The sequence below is a fragment of the Microtus ochrogaster genome, chromosome 2, assembly GCF_000317375.1.
Source record: "Microtus ochrogaster isolate Prairie Vole_2 chromosome 2, MicOch1.0, whole genome shotgun sequence".
Classification (NCBI taxonomy): domain Eukaryota; kingdom Metazoa; phylum Chordata; class Mammalia; order Rodentia; family Cricetidae; genus Microtus; species Microtus ochrogaster.
Window position 1 is genome coordinate 41,994,021 of NC_022010.1, and position 8,117 is coordinate 42,002,137.

The following is an 8,117-nucleotide window of genomic DNA, read 5'->3' on the forward strand; positions in this document are numbered from 1 at the left end:
CCATGTCAGAACCAGTCCACGTCAGAGCTGGTCCACGTCAGAGCTGGTTCCAATGGCCTCTCCATCCATGGATAAAGCGTCTCCTCTCAGAACTTCAGAACTTTTCCATTTTAGGCCAGACCACATGTATCCTCAAGCAGTGGTTTTGCCACCCCAAAGGGACAGCAGCCCACAACTCACCTTGATCATCCTAGGAAGAAGAGCCAGGGAATAGTTGGAAAGGTCACGTTCTTTGCCTGACTTATCCTCAGGCCTGGTTCCACATCAACATGGCAGGCCAAGAACCTGGGGTAGGCAACCCCCACAGCTCAGACCATTTCGACACTCCAGATGTGGTGGTCCTGAAGCTGAGCAGCAGCTCACAGCTTCAAGTTTTTACAGGAGAAGTTGGGCAAGTTTTTTAGCCTTAGGTTTCTCACTGTGCACTAGGGCACACTATTAGTGACATATGGCATAAAGCATGATGGAAAGTTAGTATTTTTATTATTCATAGGGCTCAAATGTGCTACCAAGGCAAACAAAGTAGTTTGATGTATGGGCTAGTTAGTCCCAAAGGCAGGCTGATGTTCCAGGACTCAACATGGAGACATGCTGTCCACAAACTACCCAGAGTCCAAGAATGCTTTGAGAATGTCCATGCCTTCTTACAGAAGTCACCATGTCACCCATACCCATGCACCAACAGTATTCTTAGACACTCATCCACGACCAGAAGAAGGTCAGTCATTAGCAAGTGGCCTCCCTCTGACAACTGCTTTGGGATTCTAATCTATGCATTGTATCACAGCTATGAAGAAGTGACCAGTCTCCATGGATCTTATGTGGCAGCTGGAACCATGTCCTCAGTGTTCAAGCAATTTCCTTCCAGAGCAGGCAATATAGAGCCGTTTTTCCTGGTCCTTGTCACTAAAATCAATCCAACAGCAGTGCGTGGGAAGCATCGATTGGGAATGTATTAGCCAACTTTCCGTTACTGGAACAAAAATCCCACAGGCGTGTTAAGTGAATAAGGAAAAGAATTTTATTTAGCTCACGGTTTGGAATGCAAATATAATATAAATATAAGCTCTGGGGAGGACCCCGTGGCAGGCCAGTAAGAGTATATATGAGAGTGAGTGGTCACTCGACCAAAACAGAAGGCCAGAGAGAAGGGAGTCCCGTAATCCCTTCCCAGGACCTGCTTCCAGCTGACGCAACGGCTCCCCTCAAACCTTCCTTGTAAAGGTCTCACTGTCATATTAGATGCAAGCTTCCAGCAGATGAGCCGTTGAGAGACAAACTCACATCATATCCAAACAGGAAACTTAGGAAGAGCAATGGGGGAGGGGGCAGTGAGAATGACCCAGCAAAGAGAACAGGGGGACACGATTGGAGGAGTCATTTGGGGGAATGATAGTCGGTATCAAACTGTAATGCTGGGGACAGGGAAGAGGAAGAAGTGGAAGGTGAGTCAGAGGGTTCCAGCCAGGACTTCCGGGAACTGCTATTAACAATTAACAAGATGGACGTTTCGGCTTGGGCAGACTCCAGAGCAGAAGCTACGCAGTGGTGCTGGAAAGGGAGCTCGGGATGTGGGTGAAAGCATGAGATGAGTAGATGTGTGGACATAGATAGAGAGAGGGAAAGACCTGAAGATGTCACCCAGAGGCAGTACTGCTCCGTCTGGGGCGGGGCAGCAGGGACGCGGAGAGAGGGGCCCTGAAACTGTACCCCTGAGAGGGCGGTGCTGTGTGAATATTAAGGGGAAGGAGAGAAGGCTGAAGGCCTCATTCGGTACACACTAGAGAGATAACAAATGAACGGATGGGTGGAGACAGGTGACACAGAGCCACTGGAGCCACTGGGGCTCCAGGGGACAGTTATGTGTGGTTCTTCGGAGAGTTTGGTTTTGGTGAAATGGCTGTGGTGGAGAGCAGAGGCGTCATGTGGTGAGCATCAACCAATCAAGACAATACTTCAGCCAGAGCTAGAAGACGCTAGACAGATAGTCACAGCTTAAAGCCAATGAGTCCTGAATGTGGTTGTTTGAGGACAAGGAGGGGTGCAGAAAGAGACAGGACACAGGGCGGAGGGGGAGCCTGTGAGTGACCAGACAGCCTGCTAGTGGACACTGGGCAGGACCCTGGACAGGGGACAGCCTGTCAGCGGAGATTCTGCCACTTATCACTTGAGACAGGGACCAGGAAAGTCAGGAACGTTTCCTGGAGGATGGCCCCTCCTCCCATCCCAGGTCTTTTTACCAAGAGTGAGCCCAGGTTTAAATTCTCCACTCCTCTCTCCTTCTGCATCTCTCTTACTTTGTCTGTTGTGTGAGTCTGAATCTCTGCTTGCCTGAATGTGTCTGTCTGTCCCTAACCGAAGGCTTTGGCTCTGTATTTACAACGCAGAAAGCACCAAAGGTGGAAGGGATAGGAAACACCTCACAGAAATCTTTAACAATTTCACAAGGGATTAAGTCACGCCAACCAACCCCCGCTGACCCAGATAACAAAAACCAAACGAATGAATGCTACCAGGCCATACTCACACGCTGCTGCCCGCGCACACGTAGACTTCTGTGTTATAAGGTGGATTTTCAACCTATCGTTGCTTTCAACAAAGACAAGGTTGGGTGTTAACCTTGTTCTCTTAAAGGCAGGTTAAACCAAGAGGCTGGGTACACAGTGGGCTAGAAGTCTTAAGTCTGAAGGTATATTATTAATTTTGGCTTTGAGGTCCAGTCTCTTAGAGTGTGAGAGATATATATTCTCGTCTTATCTCCACATTCATCAGTTTACTTTAGGAACAGTGTTTCCTAAAATGTGGTCCATAGGTCACAGAGACCAGAATCACCCTGGACACCACGCAAATACAAATTCCCAGATCCCATCCACACCTAGAAAATTAGACTCTCGGTGTCAGCCCAAGTGCAGTTTTGTCATAAATTAGTTCTCACTGCATGTGAATAACATGAACTTTATATGATGGCATTAGCCATTAATTCTAATAGAAACTTATATTTAGGAAATAAGCTGAAATAATGGGAACAAAGCTGACTGTGACATGCAGAGGTAGTGAATGAACTTATAGCCCTGACACAGCCACGTTACCCAGCAGTGAGTTAAAAAATGTAAATAAATATATATATAGTGTTAGCAAGTGAAAAATAGATGCTAGCTTCCTTACTTGCACCAACAACATAATAAAAAACCCACAAAACCACAACACACCAAATCCTCTGATGACTATTATTTAATGTTCTTATCCAGTGTTAGAAATGGTGCCCACTGTTCTGCAGGGGTATGGATAAACTCTCTCACATGGGAGCGGCACACATATGTACTGGCAACATGGGACAAGCTCAAGGTGAGACTTATTAAGGAAAAATTTACCAGGCCTGGGGAGGTAGCTCAGTCCCAGCAGCTCGTCGCACATGGCTACAATCCCCGCAGGAAGGCAGAGACTCTGGGTTCTTGGAACTCGCTGGCCAGTCAGTCTAGCTGACTCAGCAAGCTCTAGTTTCAGTGAGGAACCCTGCCTAACAAGATGGAGAAGCATCAAGGAAGGAACTTGACATTGACCTTTGACCCTATCGGCACGTGCAGGTGCACACACAGAGGCATGAAAAAAATCATAAACTAAAAACAGCTGAGTGCTCCTAACCCTGAGTTCTCACTACTGTAGAGAGGAGGGCAGGCTGCAGATGCTCCCCAGGAAAGGGCCCGTTACTATCCCCATTGCTCCTGTTTGCAGGAACATGAAGGTTCCAGATGCCGAGTAGGGCATGGCTAGGAAGGGGTCTTGAGAGATCAGCAGAGAGTTTTCATGAAGTATCTGAGGCCTTGCTGTTAGTCTGGGTTCACCCACTCCCCTCTGACCCATTCTTGCAGGCTTTGAGGTCAGAGAAGGGAGACAAAGATTGCCCAAGACACAAAAGACTGATTTCCCCGTTTATGAAAATAACGATACAGAGAAACACTCATGGTGTAAGGCAAGGTTAAAATGACGGACTGGCTAAGTGAGGCTGCACACACACACACGTACACACACGTACACACTCGCACACTGTCTTAGTTAGGGTTTCTTTTCCTCTGTGTAGTCCTGGCTGTCCCAGAACTCTCTCTGTAGACCAGGCTGGCCTCGAGCTCACAGAGATCCACCCGCCTCCACCTCCTGTGTGTTGGGATTATTGTCCAGCTTAGTTAGGGTTTCTATTGCTGTGAGAAAAACGCCATGACCAAAAGCAACTTGGGGAGGAAAGAGTTTGTTTCAGCTTACACTCCCAGGTAACAGCCCATCACTGAGGGAAGTCGGGCAGGAGCAAGAGGCAGGAGCTGATGCAGAGAACGCAGAGAACTGCTGCTTATTGGCTTGTTTCCCATGGCCTCCTCAGCCTTCTTTCTTATACAAGCCTGGACCTCCTGTCCACAGTGAGATAGACCCTCCCACATCCATCAGTAGCCAAGAAAACGTCCACAGGCTTGTCTATGGGCCAACCTGATGGAGGCAATTTCTCACACACACTCACATATGAAACATAGGAAAATCTTGGGGAAAAGAACAATGTTTATACAACAAGACTATGAAAAATTTTTTTTAAACTATGTTTCCCAAAAGAGTAAAATGATCATGTCTTCTTTTACATGTTTCAGTGAGGGTATTTGTGACTTTGTCCATAAAAATGAAACATATCTTTAGTTATATTTGTCCTCAGGACTTTGTATTACTACATAAACATTACAGATTAAAAAAAAAAGATTTATTTATTATGCCTGCAGGGTTCTGCCTGCATGTATGGCTGCACCCCAGAACAGGGCACCAGACCTCATTACAGATGGTTGTGAGCCACCATGTGGTTGCTGGGAATTGAACTCAGGACCTCTGGAAGAGCAGCCAGCGCTCTTAACCTCTGAGCCATCTCTCCAGCCCCAACATTACAGTTTTTAAAATGTTTGTATTTCACTAACATTTAGGAAAGAAGTTGTTTCAAAATTTGATAATATATATATAACTTTGTTAATAATTTATAGATACAAAAATGGTTGCTCTTCCCCCATCCCCTCTCTCCTTCTCCTTCTCTCCCCATGTCTCTCTCCCTTCTTCCCTTCCTCTCTTCTTTCTCGAGATTTCTGGTTTTGTACTGGTTATGGGAATGACATGTGGGGCTGGAAGCTACAAGCACCCCAGCCCCACTTTGCTTTCTTATGTCAGTGACTATGTTATCTTCAAACAATCATGGTTTTCTTCTTCCGTTCCTACATAAAAAAGAAATTCTGCACATCTTTTGTTGATTTTCCCTGCACCGTACCTGCCAAGTCCTTCATCCTAGCAGCAGTGAGGACTGGCTGGCAGCATCTTGGCTGGATCCCTAATTTTACAGGAAATGCCTCCACTGCTTTATCTTTACTAACCATGTTATAGTGTTTATTATGCTATACTGGTGGAGATAAAAGGTTAACAGTTTGGTAGGAACTAGTTTGTTTACATTTGAGCTTATGTGTGTGTCCTTGCATGTGTGTGTGAAAGCACGCGCGTGTGTGCACGTGCACGCACACACACACACACACACGTGTGCGCACGCCATGGTATGCATGTTGAGGTCGTAGAGCAACTTGTGGGAGTCAGTTTTCCCTTCCCCACTATGTGGATCGTGGGCATCCAACTCAGGTCATCAAGCACCCTTAACCTCTGCTCCATTTCAGCAGCCCAGAGCTTGCTTTTTTTTCTCTTCAAATTATTCAACTTGGCCTCAAATTTATAATCAATCCTCCTGTCTCAGCCTCCCAAGTGTGGGGTTTACAGGTGTGAATGACCACATCTGGCCTTTAGGACTTAAAAGGAAGGCAGAATAATGAATGCGTAGCTTTTAAGTAACTTAAGTCCCTGGATGGTCACTTTCCCTCCTCCTAGTGGTTTCTATGGAGATTTTTCATTAGGTCTTACATTCATTGCACATTCATGGTTTAAATTTGGCTTGTCTATAATATACTTTTAAAAATCTAATTTGGGTTGGACTTACTAATATTTTGTCTAGGATATTTCTGGGTATGTTATTACCAAGATTTATTCATCTTAGTTTTTCTTTCTGAATTTTGGGGGTGTGGGTTTTGAGACAGGGTTTTTCTGTAGCTTTGGAGCCTGTCTTGAAACTAGCTCTTGTAGACCAGGCTGGTCTCCAACTCACAGAGATCCGCCTGCCTCTGCCTCCCAAGTGCTGGGATTAAAGGCGTGCACCACCACCGTCTGGTTTGTATAGTTTTAATGTTGCAGTTACATTAGCATTATAAAATCAGTCAAAAAGCATCCTTCTTCTAAATCCTAGACAAAGTCATGTAGAGCTGGCACTCCACAATCTTCCAGTGTCTGCTCAGAGTTTCCAGTAAGGCGCTCACTCTGCAGCTGAGTCCACCCATTTGTCTGCAGCAGTTTAGACAGTTCTCCAGGAAGCAGTTGCTATTAATGAAGTCCACAGGCTTGCAAGTGAGTCCCTTGGTTGTAGTAATAGGAGCGGCGGGGCTGCGTCCCCAGCACCCCGGCCGCCCGCACTGCTAGCTTTACCCGAAATAATTACACGGACACTGTATTCTTTTAATCACTGCTTGGCCCATTTCTATCTAGCCTCTTCTCGGCTAACTCTTGCACCTGGACTAGCCCATTTCTAATCATGTGTCGCACCGAGGTGCACTTACTGGGAGATTCTAGCCTATGTCCATCCTGGGTCGGAACTTCATCGTGTGTGCCTCAGAGAGCAGAGCTCTCGCGTTCGCCCTGGAGATGGGAGCAATGTCGACAAGAGCAGAGCTGTCGAGTCTGAGCTCACTTCCTCTTCCTCCCAGCATTCTGTTCTGTTTACTCCTCCCACCTATGTTTTAACCTATGAGGGCCAGCCAAGCAGTTTCTTTATTTTTTTAACCAATGACCTTCCTCCATCACTTGGTTTGTGTAAACTGACCAGATTCAGAGCCCTCTCTCCCTTGAAAGTCTGAATGGCACTCTTAAGAAGGGAACGAAGGACCTGGGTGTGGCAGTTTACGCCCATGATCCCACATTAGGGAGGTTGAGGCCGGAGGATGACTGTGAATTTGAGACCATTGTGTCGTGGAGATAGAGACGGGGGGAGGAGAGATAGAACCAGTCGGGGCAATTCTAAGATTGTACATGAACCTGAACTCCTTGGCAGTTCATCTCTCTGTGAGCTGGCTGCTTTCCAACTACTTATAAGCGCTCAGGCTGAAAAAAGGCTTGAAGCCCGGAGGTGAGTACAGGGCTTGTCTGGAATTCCCATGTTCTTGTTTCCATTTCCAGCACAAGGAAAAAGGAGAAATTCCATTTCAGTTCAAAAAATAACAATGCTATAAAATATCTTCCTGGAGTCAATTTAAGTCTAAGTTCATTAGATGGAAAATTCCAGAAATGAATAATTCATAGGTTTTAAATAACATTACAAAGTTACTATTATTGTTCTATGTTACTATTGTTGCTAACCTCTTCTTATGCCTAATTTATACATTAAACTTTAACATAATGTGTACGTATAGGGAAAATCATTCTATTATATAGGGGGATATTGTTCAAGGTTTCAGGTGTCCACTGAGTTCTTGGAATAGATTCCCTGAGGCTATCAGGGACTGCCGTAACCCAAGAGCAAAGCATTACCTCTGTAGTAAGCCGCTGCCTGCCCTTGTGGAAGTCACCATTGTTTGCTCACAACTCCAGGTTAATTCTGCCTTTTTCATCTCATGGAAGATACCCTCAAGTCAGAAAAGTCCTGCTCGTTATAGTCCTGGCACAGACAGCCCAGGGCTTCACACTTCTAAAGTTCGTGTTTTATCACTGAGCCACAGTCCTAGCTCTAGGATTTTTTTCTCTCTTCATTTTGGGGTGGAGTTTGGGTAAATAGTTTTACTATGTAGTTGAGGTTGACTTCAAACACACTATGTGACCTAGGAGTTTCCAGCTGGGGATCTGAGATCTTTCTGCCTCAGCCTCCCTAGTGATGGGATTATACATGTTATTCATTTTTTTTTTTATTTTCGAGACAGGGTTTCTCCGTAGCTTTTTTGGTTCCTGTCCTGGAACTAGCTCTTGTGGACCAGGCTGGCCTCGAACTCACAGAGATCCGCCTGCCTCTGCCTCCC